This window comes from Physeter macrocephalus, chromosome 12, assembly GCF_002837175.3.
Source record: "Physeter macrocephalus isolate SW-GA chromosome 12, ASM283717v5, whole genome shotgun sequence".
Classification (NCBI taxonomy): domain Eukaryota; kingdom Metazoa; phylum Chordata; class Mammalia; order Artiodactyla; family Physeteridae; genus Physeter; species Physeter macrocephalus.
In genome coordinates, this window is record NC_041225.1 from 34,510,082 (window position 1) to 34,532,771 (window position 22,690).

Consider the following 22,690-nt stretch of genomic DNA (forward strand, 5'->3'; position numbering starts at 1 on the left):
CTTACCACTTATTTCTTCCATCTGTGTACTTGCTTTACCTAACACCTTACCAACGTGTTAGACTGCAAGCTCTTTAAGAGCAGAGGTTATTTTTTTCCATTTCTCTATTGGCCACTTCTGTGGACTTTTCCCCACCGCCATCTCTGAAACTCCTACAGGGTCTGTCACACAGTTTACTTTTAATCTTCTAGTAGGCTCCCAAGATGAAGGATGACTTTTTTTTCCTTCTACTAGTCTTGTTTCAAAATTTATGGAAGTATACTTGACAAATATATTTAAAGTGTACAATGTGATGATTTGATATATGTATACATTATGAAAGGATTCCCATCAAGTTGATGAATACGTCCATCACTTCTCGTATTTTTTTTTATTGTGAGAACAACATAAATTCTACTTTCTTAGGACATTTCAGTGATACAATACAATGTTATCAACTAAGTCACCATGTTATACATTAGCTCTTCAGCTCTTATTCATCTTATATGTGAAAGTTTGTACCTTTTTACCAGCCTCTTCCTATTTCTCCCACACCCTTCCACCAGACTCTGGCAACCACCATTTTATTATCTGTTTCTATGAGTTCAACTTTTTTTGTTTTTCAGATTGCACATGTAAGGGAGATAGTACAGTATTTGTTTTCTTCTGTCTGGCTTATTTCACTTGACAGAATGCCCTATGGGTTCATCAATATTGTCACAGATGGAAGGGTTTCCTTCTATTTCAAGGCTGAATAATATAAAATTGTATAAAGTTGTATATATACAACTTTAATGAATACGTTTATTAGTTCTAACAGTTTTTTGGTGGAGTCTTTGGGGTATTTTTAATATGTAATATGATATCATCAGCAAAGAGAGATAATTTATTTGTTCCTTTTCAATTTGGATGCATTTTTATATCTTTTTCTTGCCTAATTGCTCTGGCTGGGGCTTCCAGTACCATGTTGGATAAAATTGGCAAGGATGGACATCCTTGTCTCAGTCTTGGTCTTAGAGGAAAAGCTTTTAGCTTTTCACCATCGGGTAATATTAGCTATAGGCTTGTGATGGATGACTTTTACTAATCCTTTTTCTCAATGAGTACTTGTTGAGATAAATAGAATCAGAAGTTCTAGTAGCAAAGAATGATGATACATATATGTACAATATATAGAGGTAGCACAGAGGATGGAGGGACAAATTATCCTGAAGAAGGAAGAACTTCCAGGGGAGTCTCCCCAGAATGAATGGCATCTGAGCTGAGTTCTGAGGGAGAGACATGAGGGAACAAGTAATGAGAAGAGGACAGCCACGAAGAGAAATTCAACTCCATCCAACAGGCATTTATTTTGTCCTTATTATGTGGCTGGAACAGAGCTCTTTGCTGGATTTAAAACAGTTAATGAGAACAAGCCTGTCACAAAGGTATCCAACAAATTGCAACAACAGGCAGTTTGAGAGGGAATAAAAGATTGAAATCTTCTTAAACACCTTGACCACACTTTCTCACATGTAAAATATGAATCATAATAATGATGACAAAAATACCTAGTTCACCATGTTATGAGGAAGGTCAAGAAGGTAAAATGTGGGAAAGAGATCATATACTTCAAAATTATCTCTAAATACCAGTTCTTAGCCAGCAGAGAAAAACTCTCATCATTGCAGGACTCATTTCCTTTAATTGCATATATCTTACGTATAATACTCTTAAACACCAAAGGAAAAAAAAAATCATTGTGTAAGACATGTGGTGTGTTCTGAGAGGAATCAGCAGGCCAATGAAATTATGAATCTAGTATGAGAAACTGAAAGATGAATGACCTGATGTGTTCCGGGGCTGTCTTTGGCAAAGGTGGGAATCTCATTTAGGTAGCAATTAATTATAGGTGCCCCAACATTTTCAACTGTTATGATTAACTTGGCTTGGGTGATCAATCTTGGATGTCAGCTCCAGGAGATAGGTTGAATTTTCAGTCTGAGATGGAAATTATTTCGATATTAATCAATCCTTAGAGGTCCTCAGATGACAGTATTTCCCTGTTACCAAGGCTTGAAGCTTGATTAGCAACCTGGACGTTTTATGTACATTCCACAGTAGCAAAAGGAAAACTATGAATTATTTCATAAAAGTTTAACCTGGTGTTGAGACTAAAGCAAAGTATCCCTTCCTCAGTTTTGTAAAAAAAAAAACCAAACCAAAACAGGAAAGCTGATGTAATAATCATCTCTGGCTGCCTCTCCTCTTGGCTCACATTCTTCCAGAAACACTGGCTTCCTTGCTCCTCTCCAACAGACCAGGCATGCCCCTCCCTTGGACAGTTTGCACTTGCCATTCCTTTGACCTGGAATGCCCTTCCTGCATGTACCCTTTATGTCTGTGAGGCCTTTCCTTGCCAAGCTCTTTAGAATAGAATGCCCCGCCCCCCTTTCAAGTACTTCCCGTTCTCCTTCCCTCCTTTGTTTCTTCTCCATAGCTCTGAGCTCTCTATCAGACAAACTACATTATTTCACTTGTTAGTGTTTACTATCTGTCTCCTCCCCTCAGCACGCACTTGTGTGAAGGCAGAGGTTCTGTCTACCTGTTCCCTGCTGCATCCCTCGAACTAGAGCAGGGCTTACCACACAGAAGCCACATGTCACGGAGCTTGTGAGTAAATGAATGAATCTTTACAAGTAATGGTTTAATCATGCTATTCAAAATACCTCAGTGTTGTAAAACTGAAACATCTCTCCATGATGCTTCTGATTTTCAGCATATCCATAACTTTCTAAGCACACAAACACTTAAATGTGATTTCCAAGATGTGATTATTTAAATTTTGGAAGCTTCATCGTTTAGTTTAAAATTTAGGTTGGAGTTTAAAATTCAAAATACCCCTGAAGAAAATAAAAAGTCGAGAGTGATGGATAGAACTCATTACCCTTTTCTAACAGAATAAAAGGAAATAGAGTCAGTTTATTCATCCATCAATTGGCACATACCTTGGGGCACCTACAAAGGCTTTGGCTTGCGCTGAGACCTGGAAGAGAGGCCTTAATCTGTATGTTCAAACGGCTTATAGTCTAGTTGCTTTGGAGTAATACTGAGCATTCAGGAGACACTATTGGAATCGAGAAGTCTGGTCTTTCATATAGTTGCTGCTATTAACTCTTGGAATGACATTAGGTAAATTTCTGCTCTGAGCCCCGGTATCTCTCCCTATTAAATAGGGGCTGGGAACACTGATAGCACGAGAACTCTACATTCCTTCCCAACAGCAAAATCCTAGATTTTAAATCAAGACGTAAAACAGAGCCAAGCACATAGCTGGCTCTCAATAAATGCTTCTTGGCCAGCAAGCCTGGAACTCTTCTTTCATCCTAGTGGGGAAGAGCTCCTGCAGCTGGTAAAAGGTAATCCTCGTTCTGCCTGCTGAAATTGAGCAGGTATGGGGTAATGAGGAATAGATAAGATCAAGATGATTTGCAGGAATAGCCTGGATGGAAGAAGCTATGGAGAGGAAGCACAGACTCATCAGGTGCTTGAGGACAAACACCCTCCTGCTGGGAGTAGCCTTTAGGAGGCCTGGTAATGTGGCTCTGGCGCCACCTGGTGATTCTTCTTAGAATTTCCCTGCAACTCCAAGGACTTAGTTCTGGAAAACACCCCTCGAAGGAAGGCTCATCTGTTGAGTCCATGAAATTGGAAAGATTCATTAATGGCGCTAAATATACAGTTCAGAGAATGGGAGGGGAAGCAAGTCTCTTCTAAGAAAGAGAAAGAAATGCAGACCAAGAGGCCCAAGTATTACATTTTAAAACGGCCTTCACATAGTGGCCAGTTGTAAATGTGAGATGTTCTCTGCCCGGTCGAAACAGCTCAATAATTTAATTTTTTATCACTGATTTTAATTCACAACAACAAACATCGCTGTGCTTATTTTCAGGCTTGATGTTTGTGAAAGGCAGCGGAGCACAGCACTGTGTCCAGACCCCAGGGAGCTCCACTTGGATGGGCTTTTCACCCAGTAAGTCGAACATGGACCAGAGGGTGGTAATTCTCCTGTGAGAAGTGCAGGGAATGTTACAGAAGCTCACAAGGGAAAGGGACATACTGTGGGCTCAGGGGCTCTAGGCATACTTGAAAGGTCAGAAATGCTTGGGAGGTGACTTCGAAGAGGGTTCGAATTCTGAAGATCAAAAGTGAAGAAACACAGTACTATATATAAAATAGATAAACAACAAGGACTGACTGTAGAGCACAGGGAACTATATTCAATATCTTGTAGTTGCCTACAATGAAAAATAATCTGAAAAAGTGTATGTTTATATATACACACACATATATGTATAACCAAATCACATTGCCGTACACCTGAAACTAGCACAGTGTTGGAAATCAACTATACTTCAATTTAAAAAAGTGAAGAAAGATAATTCAAGATGAAAGGAATCAGTGTGGGAGAGCAAGCATGGTGGCCAGTAAGCTCAGGGTGTCGTCTATGAGGATGGCTGGGTGTATCTGCTAAGGTTCCTGCTAAGGGGTCAGGAGGGCTCCTGGCAACCCTGACCCTAAATCGAGGGGTCAGACTTACTTCCCACAGTGGTGGGGGTAGTGGGATATTGGAAATTCATGGGGCAGAAACTTCATGTGAATTCATTAAAAGGAAATGCTGCCATTTTATTAAAAATCTGCAACCTTCAGAATTAGCTTGAATTCAACTCTGGGAATCTCCACTTGGGAAGCGTATGTATCACACTCAAGCTAATGTTTTCACCTTAATGATTTTCTTTTGGTGGGCAAATACACTTCAAAAGCTGTTAGTCAGCCTTGAGAGAAAACTGGATAGCAAAGAAGTAGAAATATATATGCTTTGTCTGGAGTAAGTCAGATAGATTAAAGTGTGGCCTTTTCCAGATTTGTGAATATTTTTGACATTTCCTGTGAGTTTTGTTTCATGGGAATTAATAAAATGATTTAGGTGAGTAAAAATACAGTGTCTGTAATAAGTAGAATTTCAGAGAATCAGCTCATCACCTTAAAGCATGGATGGCTTAAATGTTCCCAAAATAATGAGTCTATGTCAAGTATCAGAATTATCCTAGGAGAGTTGAAAAGACTGGTTATGTTCAGGGCTTTTAAAGAGCCAACATAGATGAATGAATGGAAAAAATATTTGTCATTTTTAGACATCGTTCATCTTTAAACATTGATAATTTTTGAATGTTCTATGAAAAAGTAGGAATACACATTTTTAAATTCATTTAATGTTTTTCATTTGTATGCTCTTTTCATGTTTCCTAAACATGCTTTCAAACCTCCTGGAGAACAGTCCAGATCCTCTTCAATCAGGGTGGATTTTCCAGGTGAATTTTATGATCTGGCAATTTGGGGAAACCCTTTGGAATTGCCTTCCTAAAATCCTCATCAAGTAGCTTCTAGTCATCCCCACAAGTGAGTAAAGAATGGCTCAGAGAGCCTCAGTGGCTCAGGTCCCCAAAGAAGGTGCTGATCTCAGGATTCTAACCTAGGCCAATCTATGTGTCTCCAAAGCCCCAACTCTGCCCAGTATCCCTCGATGCCCTGCAGTAGTGATGGTTTGATAACTAGCAGTTTGGAAACACCTATCTGTAAATAAAGCATTCCTTCCACAGTTCCTAAGGCAGCATCTATACTGGACCAGTGAGATGCAGGAAAGTTTAAGAGGGGAGTCCCTGACTACACTCTCGCAGGCAGGGCCAGGGCACAGCATTAGAAGGCCTACGGACACATATGGGGGTGGTCCGGTTGACTAGTGGGTTACAAAGGAAAGCTCTCAGGCCCTCGACTCTGCCACTGATCCCCACAGCTGATTTTTAAAGGCCGGAGGGAGAAGGCCCAGCACTGCGATGTCCTGAATCAGGAAGCATTCATAAAGTAGGCCGATGCCCTCCAGCAGCATTCCTGGGCAGAAGCGCTCCTTATAAAGCACATAATAAAGCCCTGTGGGTGCTATTTGACAGTAGGGTATCTTTTCAGGTAACGTATTTAGTTAATTCTGGTTCAAGTTTTGTCACTCTTGAGACCTACAAGGAATGAAAACACCTTTAAAGATCAGAACAGAACCAAGATAGAATGGGAATGTGTATAAACAAAACTAGCAATGTAGGATGGGTTTTCTTAAAAAGCCAACAGGAGACTAGAATATCTTCACTCTCTATTATCTGGGTTGAGTAATGTAGTCTAGTATATCCTGAAGATCAAAGAAAAACAGTCTCTATAGTAGATTAATCTTTATGTGATAGATCGAAAGTAATTTTCCTTTTCTGGTATGGTTCTGGAGAGGACACCTTCAGAGGTTTAGGACCTGCATTGTGAACAGGTGGCAGGAGATGAGGCTAGTGAACTTAATGAACTTAATTTTTAATTAAGAAAAGGATTTCGGAAACAATCTGACAGAGAAAACTGTTCAGCTCTTGAAGCAATTACATTAGCAGACCAAGGGAATAGAGGATAATTTTTTCATTGTCTGATATCATTTGATAATATGTGTCCAAACTAGCTAGTCAGAAATAGTGTTTTAAATAAATACACACATATATATATATATATATTTACTACATAGCCTATACTATACTACACATACTATTCTATATACTATATACCAGTGTATTTACCTAACTGGTATTATAGATCAAATATTTTGGTTCCATAACTAAATAAATCCTAATTTTGCCAGATGGATCCCATGGAGAAACTTTTATTAGATTATTTAGGCACCTGACTAAGTTCACATCAATCTAGCTTTAACTTCCTGTAACATCCCCAAATCACAGTAGTTATTGGGGTGCAAAAGGAGAATGAAAAATGGGCGGATGCAGGTGTGGAGTTTATTGAAGAAAATCTCTTTTAGACAAATAAAGCAGGTGTCACCCAGATACAGAATGAGTTCTTACTTCTCTCTGTGGAAGATGGGAGAGGGACACAGGGCTGGAAAAGGTCACTCTTTAGAATGAGAGCATCTCAGCCCGGCTGGTCTCGTTGGTGGGACTGTAGTTTGCACTGGCTTAATCTGTCAGACACCCGCATATTCCATCACTATAAATCCCAAGCCTGTGCCCGGCACTAATTGGGTTTCCACAGAAAGTACATGGGTTCCAGCCCTAGATGGATCTGATGCTCTGTTATGCTGCTGGCTATCAGACTTGATGGAAAGTTCTCAAGCTCTTTGAATGCATTTCCTCCTCTGTAAAGTAGGGATAATGGAACTGACTTCACAGGATTGTGAAGAGGATTAGAGATGTTGCGAGATGATGTAGATAATACATCCCGCACGTGCCTCACACGTGGTAGGCACTCAATAGGTCGTCAGTCTCTCTCTCTCTCTCTCTCTCACACACACACACACACACACACACACACACACACACACACACTCCAGGTCTTGTACCAAGAAAACAACAGACTGTGACAATTTTTTTTTTTTCTATTCTGGTCGTTGCTGCTGTTATAACCATTGTCTACTGGGTCAGACCACTAGTGTTTACTCAAGGATTATGCACCTCTTTCCTCATAACTGAGGATATCAAGGAAGATGACTCATCTTGAAAAATTGAAGAAAGTATGTGAGATATTACTCAGCCAGCAGGCATTTTAAAATGATCTGCCTTACAGCTATCTTTTGTCAGTGGAAATCTTAAAACTTTTATTATTTATTCTCAATAAAGAGGTTGTAGGGTTGAGGGTTTGTTTTTTTTCAAACTTCTTGGCTTCAGTTTAAATGTTTTTCTATTTAAAGACATTTGTAGTGTGTTAGCATGTCGGGCAAGGTACGTGGCGGTTTTCAATATGCCAGCTCTGGGTTGCAGAGGGCGCTGGCAGGTACCCATGCCCTGTATTAGCTTCCATGCAGGTTTCAAGCAAAAAGGTAGTAACCAACCTGCAAATCTGGGTGGATATTTGGGGTTTATTTAAATGTCAGTTCCGTAGCCCTATTTCATGTTTCTTCTGCTTTGTTGTTCGACATATTTTCTATAATAGTTAGCTCTGTGTAACTCCTGGCCTCCTTGCCCTGGGTTTCTGAAGATTTTTGCAGTCTCTCTCCCATCCCCCCAGAATAAGATGGTCCTTGTCAAGTCCCTACTTAGACTTGATTTCTGCTTATTAAGACCCTTGCTCACTGCTCCTTGCCGACCCTGCCACGTATAACTCCCCCTGGACTTTCTCTATGCTCTAATCCTGACAGATATTGCTGTTTGCTTACTAGAAGCCATTTTTCATTTTCTTCTTTGCTAACAGAAACCTGATTTTGCTCAGATATCAGATGAGTAGCAGGACATCATGAATGGAAGGAAGGAAGGCGCTTCACCCCGTCCTAATGTTTGTGTTTAGTAGAAACCATTCTTGTAGTCCCAGTTCTCTCATCTCAGGATGAGGTGAGCTGCCTAAATAGTGGGATAAAAAGGTACATTTTTCAGTTCTTCTTTATTTTAACAATTTTCTTTCTTCATAGACTAAAAATTTGTGGGGAAAAGGGTTACACTCACTTGTTTTCCTCTGTTGCCCCTTCCTACCCCTCATGAAACTGCTAGACAGCCATCATTTTATAACCATGAAGAAAAGACCAAGAGTCACAGAGACACCCACCCAAACCGCACATCCTGATGCTAATTAGTAAGCCTGGTACCATCTATCTCTACACATCTCCCAAGCACAGAATAAATGTCATGTTTGGATATGTGATTGTAATTCCTCGTGGCTTCAGCGTACTAATGGTTGCTGTGTCCTTGCCTTACTCTTTCCTGGGCTATGGTTCCAAGCCACTGGGTGACTACAGCCCGAGTGCTCATGGTTAGAGTTAAGAGGAAGAAGAAGATGAACAGAGAATGGCCTTTTGTTAGGAGAAAAGTCCTGAAAGAAATACTTCTTATTTGTAATAGCATTTTGTCCTCAACCGACATGAAAGGCTGGTATTATTAGTCCTATTTAAGAGATTAGAAAATCGAGGATTAGAGTTTCAGCAACTTGCCAAAAGCTTCAGAGTTTGTAAGTCATGTGAGGTGTGCTTAGTTACCAGGTTTACATTTATACATTTTGTAACTCGGCTCTGTGTGATAAGGATGAAATCTGAATCCTACACATGGTTTTCAAGACCCTGCATGATCTTATCTTCATCACCCTCTCCTATCAACAATTTTTACTTAAAATTCCTCAAATGTTCGAGGTTCCTCTCCCTTCTGTGTCTTTGCTTATGCCGCCCCCTCTGTCTGGAATGTTCTTCGTCCTGTTTTCATCTGGGTGATCCTATTTCTCAGAACTGTGCTAAGACATCACTTTCTCTTGAAGGCATTCTCTAATCGCCAATCAGTCAGATGTGCTACACATTATATTTAAGGTGCACATTTATGTGCCTGTTTCTAACACCGATTGCCACTCCCTTGTGAGCTGATACTTTATCATGCTCACTGCTGCATTCCCTGAGCTGAGAGCAGACTCGTGCTTCACTGGGTAGTAGCCCTTATCCATCCTTATTCATGAGAACACAATAGATTTAACCTGCGCTTCGACTCCACATGGTGTTCTAGGGCTCGAGGTGGGGAATACACAATTTTGAAAGCTCCATTGATGATTATAATGCACATTCCTGGTGATAAGCCAGAATAATATGTGCCCAAAAGTTCTTGTTGAGTAAATTCTGTGCCAGTTCCTTGATCAGTAAACAGAAGACTAAAAACACAAACAATAACTAAAAATGTTCAATATTCTCCAACTAGTTGTATAGACTAATTCAGTTCAGTCATAATCACTGAAACCAAGAATATTGTTTAGAAATTCACAATAAAGCAACAAAACAAAACATAAATAAGCCAGACTATCCACAAGTATTCCAACTCTGGAAGGTTACATGAGAGTTCCGATACCCGTCACACAATTAAAGAGCGTAGGAATGAACTAGGTCAGCTTCCATGTGAATTTCTATGCTCCTTGACAAAGTATTCAAATTAGATATTTTTATCAGAGCTTAGAAGGAACTGATGATTTAAGAAAGAAAAGCAGCAGACCAGAGTAAGAGTGAGGATAAACTATTTGAAAACTACATTTTATTCAAATGTAACTTTTCTATTTCTGATAAAATCACTTGTGGGGTGTGCACATGTGGAGGTTAAATTCCGTATGAGCCAGAGTGCTTTTGGGGAAATAGGAGCTTAGATGGAGGAAACAGGTCACTGGCAGATGTCTTGCCTGGGGACAGAGAACAAAGAGCAATTCCAGATGGCATCCTGGAGATGGTAGAGGAAATCCACTCATAACTATAGATTACACGGGTAAACATTATCTCTATTGAATATCCCAGCAAAACAAAGTCCTTTAATAAACTGTCAGAGATGGTGCTGATAATTTAAAATGAAAGAACTTAGATATACTTAAATAGAAAAATAGAAAAAAAAAAAAGCTCTGAACTTGGAGAAAAATGGCTTTCTATTCACAGAGCTACAGTTAGGAAAGAGAAGCATTATTATAAAATTTATCTTAAAATGGACATAAACAGGGACCTCCATTTTTAAAGGGAATGTTACAGTCTTGAAGGAGTATGAAAGGACAGAAAGAAGAGGTTGAAACGATCTTGTAGTAAAACCCTAAAATATCTGTGCACTGTGTTTAGAAAGGACACACAATACAGAGTTATTGGGGCTTTCAGTTAAAGGCTGGATCGTCTATACTTACTGGACATGACGCTTGAGTCTTAATGCCCTAATTTGTAATGGTAACGATTACTAACTTTTATTTTTTCAAAAATGGAGAAGGTACCATAAGCAAATTGGCTGCGACAGAATCTCAAAAAAAAGCCTTTAAAATAAAGCACAATTATGTATTACTCTGAACATAGAGACAGAAGGCTGGAAATAAATTCCCCAACAGTGAAAAATTGGTCTTTGACATTCCTGCTACCGTCACAGTGTTCTGGTATTTGGGGGGAGAAAAGCATTCTGAGCATTTTCTTTGGTGTTAGAAGGCTTTCCTTGAGGAGCAGACACTGGCATTAGGTTGTGTCGCATCTAATGGGAATATGACCCTGCTTGTGTGTAACCCTACACATCTCAAGGCACTTTTCTTTGTTCAATCTGATCTTCACCAGACAGGCATTATTTCTCCCTCTAACAAATTCAGAACTGTATGTACAGATTATGGAGCAATGAAATTTCCAAGTCAGAAAATAGTTCAACTGTTTGTTAGACTATAGGATAGTAATGAGGGGAGAGATTCCCTAGGGTGCAGGGAAGCAGGATTAACAGAGAGATCCTCCTGCATGGAAAGCTAGAGAAGGAGAGGAGGAGCAAGAAAATACAACTCAACAACTGGCAGGCAGGATACAGAGGAGAGAAAGTGTTTCCTGAGCTTCGAAAGCTAATGGCTAAGGTAGGGAAAAAAATCAAGAAATCTTTAGAATCTTGTCAGGGTGCAATTTCCAAAGACATGTTGAATGTAAAGTTTTAATTCTGCCTTAAAAATATTTGAAGCAAGTTGAGAACTAAACAAAGCTGCATCAAAGCCCAGACCTATCTTAACTGCCGGTTGAATCCACTCAGCCTCCATATTGGCAACCTGACAGAAGAAGAGTTATGTCCTTCTTTGGAGGATAAATATTATTTTCTTCAGGTTCCTATTGTTCTTTCATATAGAATCTCTAGCACACAATTATAAACTAGGAGAAAGCAAAGGGTTGAAAAATATAACCTATCCTTAAGATAAAAAATAGTCACTAGAAACAGGACCAGAGATGGCCCCAATGTAAGAATTATCAAAGACTTTAAAATAACAATGATAATTATGTTAACAGGGTGGGAAAGGAAGACGATATGAGTAAAGAGATAGGTGATTTCAGCTGATCCATGAAAATTAATAAAGTAAAAACACTTGAAATGGAAAAAATAATCAGAAATTAGAAATGAAGAACTCATTTGGTGGGTTAATTAGCAGACTTAATATGAGAAAGTATCAGTACATTTGAACACAGTTCTATTGAAATTCACTAAAAAAAATGAAATCAGGATTTTGAAGAGATATTTGAACTCCCATATTCATTGCAGCATTATGCACAATAGTTAATATATGGATACAGCCTAAATGACCATGAATGAATGAATGAATAAAGAAATTTGTAATATACATATAGTGGAATATTACTCAGCCTTAAAAAAGAAGGGAATCCTGCCATTTGTGGCAAAGTGGATTAACCTGGAGGACATTATACTAAATGAAATAAATCAATCACAGGAGGACAAATACTGCATGATTCCACTTACATGAGGTAACTAAAATAATCAGACTCACAGATCTACTTGGGAGGCTGCTGTGCCCTCCCCAGGAAAGCTCATTCTGTCAGTAATAAATCTTTTCATACCTTTTGGTGTCTGTCTGGTGCCATCGGTCTTGACATCTGAACCAATGTTGGATGGGACAGGGGGTCCATTCCACATCTCTAGTTTTTCTACAACACAACACCAAATGTCACCAAACATATACAGCAACTGCATCTTCCCGCTGGGTGTGCGACACGTCATGAGCCCTATGGAAGAACTTTTGGCAGTTTCTTATAAATCATACATGCAACTGCTTTCCTACCCAGCATTTTCTCTCCTAGATATTTTCCCAAGGGAAATGAAACAGGTACCCGAAAAGACTTATTCAAGAATGTTCCTAATAGTCTCAAACTACAAACAACCCAACCGTCTACCAACAGTATAACAGACAAATTGTGGTATATTCATAGAATCGTATACTAATGAAGAGTCAACAGCTGCTTGGATGGATCTCAAAAAATATGGAGAGAGCAAAAATAAACAGACGAAAAGAATACATATGGTATAATTCAATTTCTTTGAAGACCAAGAACAGGCAATGAAGAAATCAGAAGTGATTGCCACTCTTGGGAAGCAGGCAGCTGGAATTGCTTGGAAAGGGGCCCAAGGGAATTTCCGGCATGGGTGGAAGTTCTACACTGTGTTTCCTTTGGAGGTTACCATGAGCACATAAAATTGCGAAACTCATTCATCTGAACTCTTGAGATCTGTACTGTTTTTTATATACAAGTTATACCTCAGTTTAAAACAGTGAATAAAGGCCAAGCATACAACACATTAGGGAAATTAATATGTTAAATTTGCTAACAGGTATCTTTCATTGCTGCACATGTGCAAGCTTCAAGGGCACCTTACTTACTGCATGGGACATAATTCTGTGAATTGGGAATTTAATTTATAGACCTGTTTACCATATGAAGAAACTGGGTCCAGAAAGGCAAATAATTTCTCAATTTATGTAGCTACCGGTGCAGCTATAAAGAGAATTCTACTCTTTCGACTTCACATCTCATGAACCCTCTCCGCGCCTTGTGGGAAGTGTACCATGTGATGTTTTCTAGATGTGTCTTGATCTTAGTGTGACTTTGAGGGTTGATGAGTAGAGGGCATGGGTTCTGTCCACAGACACTTGCACTGCATGAGTGTCCTCAATGCAAGTGACACTGCCTGGGATTTATGATTCTGAAAGAGCCTTTCTGGAAGTCTTTTCACTGACTAGCCAGCAAGCATGAGCACCAAAGAGCTAATGGCGTCTTAGAGTATGAGGTAATGATTTATAAGACAAGCTCCTCAAGTGTTAAAAATGCTGGCAATTCACATCCATGAGGCCACATGCATAGAACTTCTCTCTTCTGCCATGGACTGCTGATAAAATACTTTTAATTACATTGTGCAATTATCCCAAAGAAAACAGATAGCTTTCAGCTGCTGAGTTTCCTTTCAATGACCTGATTAAAATGCATCAGGGGAGATAGGACCCAGATGTTCCTGTCATTAACTGATAAGATATTGCCTGTAATCTCTACCGATTGCTGAAATCATAGGAAAAATGCAAATAACAGGAAGAGAGCAATGTCTTAATAGCAAAATATGAACAGCATCTCCTATGAGTCGTATCTTTTGAGGATTTATCTTTATTTACCTTTTAATGTTCATATGTATTTTCCCTGGGGTTTTACAGCCATTTCATGCTATCTCTGCTTGTTCACTTGGGAAAAAAAATTACAGCAGTGGTGGCAGGCATGCCCTTTAAATTAAATTTATAGATAGTGTTGATTTCAGGCAAAATTGTGAAATAAGATAACTTTACTTCTGATGCTTCACATGTTTGTTCACAGAATAATTTTTCTTTTTAAAAAAATTTATTAATTTATTTTTGGCTGCATCGGGTCTTGGTTGCTGTGCGCGGGCTTTCTCTAGTTGCGGTGAGAGGGGGCTACTCTTTGTTGCAGTGCCCCCTGCATTGGCAGGCGGATTCTTAACCACTGCGCCACCAGGGAAGCCCCAGAATAATATTTTTATTTTGAGATTCTGAATAGAATTTAATTCTTACTCAGATTGTGATAATAGCTGTTATCCTTGCCGCTGGTCTCTCTGTGCTTCTATCCATCCTTTAAAATGCCTCCAGGTTGATATTCGTAGGACATACAAATTGCCATGCCTCTACTCTGCTGAAACACCTTCAGTAGAATGGGAAGATATTTACTGTTAAATAGGCCAGAGGTCAGCAATCTTTCTCTGTAAAGAGACAGAAAATAAAGTTTCAGGCCCCGCAGGCCATCTAGTCTCTGTTGTTGTAACATCCACAAATAATATGTAAATAAATGGACATGGCTGTGTTCCAATAAAACGTTATTTACAAAAATAGGCAGTACATCAGATTTCACCCATGGGTCATAGTTTGGTGACCCCTGAACTAGTAGACTAACAATATGTTCTGATACAGAATTGCACTTTTTTTTTTTTTTTTTTGTGGTATGCGGGCCTCCCTCCACTGTGGCCTCTCCCGTTGCGGAGCACAGGCTCCGGACGCGCAGGCCCAGCGGCCACGGCTCACGGGCCCAGCCGCTCCGCGGCACGTGGGATCCTCCCGGACCGGGGCGCGAACCTGGTTCCCCTGCATCGGCTGGCGGACGCGCAACCGCTGCGCCACCAGGGAAGCCCCAGAATTGCACTTTTAAGATACTGGTTAGTTTATTTTCAATTCTCTGAAAATGATTGCCAAAGTTCCTAAAGTGTCATAAGAATACAAAATTTGTCCACGCAACGTGAAAACAGTCAAGGAAGCATGTTAGGACATCATTTCCATATCTGTTAGTAATCAAAGTCCTCCCTCTTGACGGGACCAAATACATGGAAAAGCATAATTATAAACAATAACTAGGTGTTAAATCTATTTTACAAAATAAACTTGGAAGAATGCCCCAGACCAACTTATCATTTGTGGATTTAATATTAGAATACTTACTATACTCTTTGTTGACAAAATACACAGTCCTTTACATTAGAAAGAAAAGACGCAAAGGGTTAATTATGTAATCAGACCTTTCTCCTTGAACAGAGCAGTCTGAGCTGGCAGCTTATGACATAAAGTAATGTTTTATGCCCACATTTGAGGTCGATACCAAATTTTTTTGTATTTAAAAAAAATAAATTTATTTATTTATTTTTGGCTGCGTTGGGTCTTCGTTGCTGAGCGCGGGCTTTCTCCAGTTGCGGCGAGCGGGGGCTACTCTTCGTTGCGGTGTGCAGGTTTCTCATTGCGGTGGCTTCTCTTGTTGCGGAGCACGGGCTCTAGGCGCGTGGGCTTCAGTAGTTGTGGCACGCGGGCTCAGCAGTTCTGGCTTGCAGGCTCTAGAGCGCAGGCTCAGTAGTTGTGGCGCACGGGCTTAGTTGCTCCACGGCATGTGGGATCTTCCCAGACCGGGGCTCGAACCCGTGTCCCCTGCATTGGCAGGCGGATTCTTAAGCACTGTGCCACCAGGGAAGCCCAGCAAATTTTAAATAAAAACATAAAACATCAGAGATCCCCTTCATACCAAGTTATCTACTTAGATGTTTTGCAATTATTTTTAACCCGACATGTATAAACCATAATTTTCTCTCCCCAAACTTTTTTCTTCCATGGGTGTCCCATTCATCTGGTATAAAGATATTTACTGAACAAGTATGTGAGGGAAAAGAAAAGGTGTGAATTAATATTAGAGGGCTGTTTACATTGTTTTACATTGGTTTGGTTTTTTTAGTTTTTAATTTTTTATCCCAAGGAGAGGAGGCAGTGTTCCTTGTCACATTCAGTCTCTGCTAGTTTTTTGCAATGGAAAGGAGCCAGAATCGCTTCTCAAAAAAACAGGCAATAGAATTTTCATCAGTGAGGATAAGTGTAATCAGGATGGACGACGGCACCTCTCTTGTCTGTGTTAGACCGGCACAGTTCCCCTGTGTCACAGTGAGCCCTGACCACAGAAAGGAGGGTTCTCTGGCAGAGAGCACCCGTAGCTTGCACAAGGGACTAAACTAGTGAGGAAGACATTTTCAAAGGTGACCTAGTCATGCCTGGCTTCCTGCATGCTCTTTTGCGATGTGGTCTTGCCTCCCTCCCATCAAGAGGTGGAGTCTTCCCCTGCCCTGGAATCTGATCTGGCCCTGTGACTGATGTTGATACTATATGACCTCTAGGCCTTGCACCTTCCATTTTCACCCCCTTAAAGTCCTGCACCATGATACACAGAAGTCTCACTCTCTTACTAGAGAGACCACGTGGGTAGAGAGGCCCCAGTTATTGTAGCCATTGCAGCTGAAATACCATATGATGAAGGCCATCCTGGATCATCTCCCCCCGTCCCCGACCCCAGTTAAACCCTCAGATGATGACAACAGCAGAAGGGACCTCAGGTGAGACCAGAAGAAGAACGACCCACTGCACATTGCAGAACCACGAAAAAATAAATGGGTCTTGTGCAGCAGACATAACAGATGTGGTTCCTTCTATGTGTTTTCTCTGCAAGCGCATGATGTAAAAATCTTTGCAATTTCAAGGCACTAAGAAGATGGCAAGTTGAGATGCTGCTGGCTGTTTGCTTCCATACTTCATCATAATGCAAATTTTAATAAACACCAGAAGTTTGCTCTAGATGTTGAGCCAATTGTATCTACTTACACAGCACTAGCAAATCAGAGAGGTTTGTAGATACAGAAAAAAAATGACAGTTTTATTTTCTGGTATTTTATAATTTTCAAAGAAATTTCATAAACATCATTTAGTTTCGACTTTAAAATGTATCAGTGAGATCCACAGGGCAAGTATCATGACCCACATTAAATATTTGAGGGCCCAGGAAGTTAATAATGACTTTCTCAATAGTATAGGTAAGAATTGACATAGCTAAGATTTGAAATCACATTTTTAAAGTTTAATCTCTTTTTTTTATTACCCTTCCTTAAGTGTTAAGCTAGCTTTGTGTTTGAGAAACAAGCAGATGTCTTTGGTGTAGACCAATATTCAGTGTCTGCAGTTAGTGTTCTATCACTGCAAATGTTTGCCAATGTCTAGGCTAAAATATTAGGGATGGCACAGAAGTCTATTTTCATTGATCTTTGGGTAAACTGAAGCATGTAAAGTGATGAGCACAGTGTCTGTCACATAGTACATTCTAAAAATAGTAATTCTTCTTCTTCTTATTATTCATTCCATACTATAATTATATATAGAACCCCCTTCCCCCCCCACCACCACATACCAACACACCACTCAGAAACGCAGGGCCCAAGGATCTTAGTGTTCAACTTTCAAGATTGAAATCGCATTTTGGTGCATGAAAATACTTCACATTGTTTTGTACTGTTAACACCCTAATATCGTCAAGTGAACTTTGACTTTTACCATTTCTATAAACTGTAAGTGAACTTGCATTTTTTATAACTGGAATGCTGATTCAAACATATCAGCAGAGATGATTATTCAAAATTCTTCTACATCAGGTTTAATTTTTAAGTGAGTAGAAGTGTTTATACTTTCATAACTTTTTAATAAGTCATATTCATATTTCTATATAAGAGGCTGGCTATATGAGGTTTATATAAGAAGTTTCTTTTTGCTGTGATTACTAACTCTCTTGCATTTAAGGTTTTTCAATATTTTAAGGGTCATGAAAAATTATAGATAGTAATTATAGTTTCCTTGCTTTCTCACAGAATGGTTTATCTCACTTTTCTCTACCATTGCTTAGCCATTTCTAGGCTAGATGCCTGATCTGATAGGGCAGGGGTTTTATAATCAAGTCCTCTCACCTGCACACTAATCTTCATTTTCTATCCATTATCTGAGCTTGTTTTCCTGTCATATAAATCTTTCTACTCTTTACATGAGGGTGTGCTTTCTGAGCTATCCTGGCCTTTCTTTTTGAACTGAAATTCCCTAGGACTAGAATATTTGATGGAAGAGAGAGAGAGAAAAAAAGGGAGGAGGATCTGAGAAGCTATTTTCAGAGGAATTTTATTATTTTCAATTTGGCCTCAACCTGGAATAGAGTTCAGACAAACTATGAGTGTGCTTGGGATCAGAAGCAGCAGGTGGGTCCCTGTGGTCCTTTAACTAGACAAGCTCTTTCTGTTGCTGACCTGACTTGGTCCTATGGAAGAGGGTTGTTCTGAAAATCCATTTCCTGCCTGGTCAGGTGAGAGGAGCTCAGAGTGTATTCTGAATACATTTTTAAAGAAGAAGAGTCAAAAATGATTGATTTATTTTTATAGAGAGTTTTGCTCCTTTCTACCTGTAGGATTTCCCATGCAGGACAGATCTACGGTAGAAAATGGCCGTGATGTAAACATATTACAAATGTGGAACCAAGTCTCAGAGGTCAAAATCTCTTGATTAGATGTTTTAGTTTAAGGGAAGATAATAGTACTTTAAAATGAAAGATATTTAAGGTCGATTCTAAGCATTTACAATAAGGTAACAATATAATATTCTTTTGGGCTGATATTCATGTAAATTGCATCAATTTACTGAGTAACACGAGGCAGTTACAGTCAGTGTAAGCTCAAGAGAGTAGAGTGGAAACATTATTTAAGAATCTGAACCTACCAAGTCAAACTGTCTCTAACCTCAGTCAGTTCAAGGATCCTGAAAGCCAACAGACTCAGTGTGGGGATGGGAGAGACACCATCTTCCCCTCCACATTTAGTGAATTAGACACCAAAGGAATAGATAAAGGGTGGGGTATGGGGAAGAAACAAGAAAGAAGGCTACCTCCATCTGTATCCTTGGTAAAATCTAGAGAATGATCCTCTTTGCATGAGCTTGCATAGGACAGACCCTGGAGCCTGATCAACCTGGACCTGAATCCCACGTCTGCCACTTCCCAGCTGTATGACACTGGAAGAGCTACCTAAACATTCTCTGACTCAGTCTCTCCGTCTGTACAAGAGGGCTAGTAAGAGAATTTTGTTCATATGGTTCTTGTGGACATAAAATGAGTTAATTTGTGTGAGAACGTAGTGCCAGGCACATAAGAAACTCTAATTAGCCTTATGAGCTCTCTTTATGATAAAAATGATACATGTCATCTGAAGGAGTCAGCAGCAGTGTAGACCTATTTTAATGTGGCGGGTCGCTATCTAATTAAATCTCTGATATTTCCCCCTATTTCTTACACTTCTCCTAACAGTATCTCTATTTTGGGTCTTACTGTTTCAAATCGATCCTCCAACAAGCAGTCACAATCATTGTGTTCTTTCTGAATCACTTTATGTCATCACTCTTCTTTTAAAACCCCTAAATCATGTCCCATTCCCTACGAAATCCAAGCCACTAAGTATGACATTCAAGGCATCCCACAGTCTGGTCTCAGCATATCCTGAACGCCATGGTTCATCTCATACTACATCTTCTGTTCATGAATGTCTATATTTCACTGTAACATTTTTTTCTTTTGCTTTAAACTTTCGTCTCCTAAAATCTACTTGTGAGAAACGTAAGTAATCATCAAAGAGATAACAAATTTAAGTGATAACAATGATGCTCTCTGTTGCTCTTTAAAAGTCTGGGTGAAGGTAGGTGAAAGTACTATACATGTGTTTCTGATTTAATGTCAATGTATCAGTCACTTAACTATTGTGTTTACTATGTTGAGTGCCAAAGAGGGGACATGTCTTACTTTAAGACAATTCACCATTAATTCAAGTTTCTCCCCTTCTAAACCTTCTCTCCTTCTCTCCATACCTCTATTTGATATCCAAATCTTCAAGCAGTCCTTCTTAGCATTTTTTAAAAAGTTTCTTACCTATTGATGTAGTCCAGGCCTCATTATTGTAAATCTGAACTTTCACGATTACTCTGTGTCCAGCCATATACCTGTCCTTTTTACAGGTCTTAATTTAAAGAAGAATGTTTTAAAAATGCTAATTCATTTTGCCTATCTACTGAATACCCTTCAGTATCTTTGCTTTCAGTAGAGTATAGTGAAAACCCCTTTAACTGATGTGGTGAGTATCGTTTTAGGAATCTCAATTATATCCATTCTTAATGCCAGGCATGTATGAGTGACTGCAGGGCCTGGAAGATGATCTATCACATAAGTTTGCAATGAGGACCACAGCTGCCTATTGGAGAGGGGCTTTCCTGAAAGGACATGATAGTCAAATCACATAGGAATGATCCTATCACACTATTCCAGGTGTGGAGGGAGAAGGTAGGAATGGAAAGGAATAATTTTGAAGGCAACCACTGTCTATACTCGCAATATCATCCAGCCAGCCCCCCTGAAAGCACAACTCAGCTTTAAGGAAAGTGACCACAATGAGGTGATGACATATTTTAGATTCTTAATAAGAGGGGAAAAGTAACCTTCAGATATTAAGAGAACAAGGTAGTGATGATACATTAGAACTGGGATCCCTTGACCTTTATCCAATTTCATCCCAGCTTTCTTGTCTTTTGGACAAAGCAAGCCAGAAAGTGAGGTGACAAGTGTCGCTGTTAATGATTCAGTTTGGGAGCAATGAAGAGGGTTTGCCCCTTTATCGTTCTGGTCACTGCATGAAAAGTAACTGCAGTAGGATACTGGGATCTCCCAGGGGACCTTTGCTCTAGTTTAGTATTTTTATAAATATTAAAACTCAAGGCACTGTGGCCCTAAGCAAGCCATTTTCCCTCAGGAGGCCTCAATTTCATTATCTGTCTAAAAAGAAGCTTAGATTAGAAGTTTAGGCTTACTTACATACAAAACATTTTTTGTCCACTAAAGAGCATGTATTGTGAGTAGAATCGCAGCTCCGTCTTTTCCAGGGGTTAGAGTGGATCCCTAGGCAGTAACCGATGCAACTTTCCTGCGTGATTCAGAATCAATGCAAAGCCATCACTGGCCCACGGAGCCAGCACGCATAGGGGTGTATATACAGGCACTCCTGTCTCAAGGTTCTTTTCATATGTCACTTCTGAAAACGTGAGAATTCCCCTTCCTTTCAGTCAATGCTTCATCACTAAATGAGACACTGGGAGGTAACACACGTTCTTGGCTTATGCTAGATGTGACATTAAGTCTGTGAACCTACTGAGAATTAAGAAACGGGGAGGAACAATTTTAGAAGGAAGGGAGGGGCGGAGAGAGAGAAGGAGCGGGGAGAGGAAGGAAGGAAAGAAGAAAGGGGGAAAGGAGAGAAGGAAAAGAAGGAAAGAAAAAGGAAGGAAGGAAGGAATCATACTTCTCCAAGCCTAACTAAATCCAGCTGAACATATAAACAAAATAGCTATGACATACAAAAACAGATGATTATTGTCAAAAGTAAGGAAGACATTCAGTTGGATTTCACATTTGAAACTATGTCATTAAAAGAAATAGACTTTGACTACTGATTTGTCTTATAATCCTTAGCAGGTCTCTTTACTAACGATCTATAAACATCGCTCTTCCCAGGGGTTACTCTGAGTAATGTGCTATTAACTTATTTCTGCCCTTTTGCCATTGCTCTTACATTTTGTGTTTCTGGAGGAAGAAAACAAGATCTAGCTGAAAGGCAATGGCCTGAGACATATTGCTGGGTAAGGAGAGAAGGAACATGTCCTAGAACTGGTTAGAAAGGGCCCACTGTGTGATGAAAGAAAAGTGAGCATGGACCTCGCCCTCAGAAGTTGTGGGTTAAAACCCACTTGGCCAAGGAATCATTATTCTTCTTTCAGTTCTCTTCCCGGGACAAAATGCCCATAGTAATTGCTCAATAAACATTAGTTTTGGAACGAACAAAACACAATTGCTGCTAACTTACTCATTCTCACTCCATAGTTTTGTCTTTTCCAGAATGGTATACAGTTGGAATCATAGAGTACTTATTATTGATTCAGTTTTGTCTCCCTGATCTCAATTAAAAGCTAGATCGATGTGCAATCGACATTCAGGCATCTTTCATGGATGGCAGATGTGTAAATTCCCTCAACTCACTGGACTAAGTGATTGCTAGCACCATTTTTTCAATATTTTTTCAGTATTCTATAATTCTAATGGAAATTTTCTTAGGGATATTTTAATGGCTAGTGAGCATTGGCTAGAGAATAATAATAAAGTCTTAAAAATAATACCTTCTAGTTGTTGAATATATTCCATGGTATGGGAACTATGCAGGTTACTTTACATTTATCATCTGAATTATTTAGAACAGTCCTGCAAATAATTATCATTTTACAAATGATGAAACTATGGTTCACTGATGGTGACAGTGTCATTAAGATCACTTTAGGGCTTCTCTGGTGGCGCAGTGGCTGAGAGTCCGCCTGCCGATGCAGGGGACGCGGGTTCGCGCCCCGGTCCGGGAAGATCCCACGTGCCGCGGAGCGGCTGGGCCCGTGAGCCGTGGCCGCTGCGCCTGCGCGTCCTGCTCCGCGACGGGGC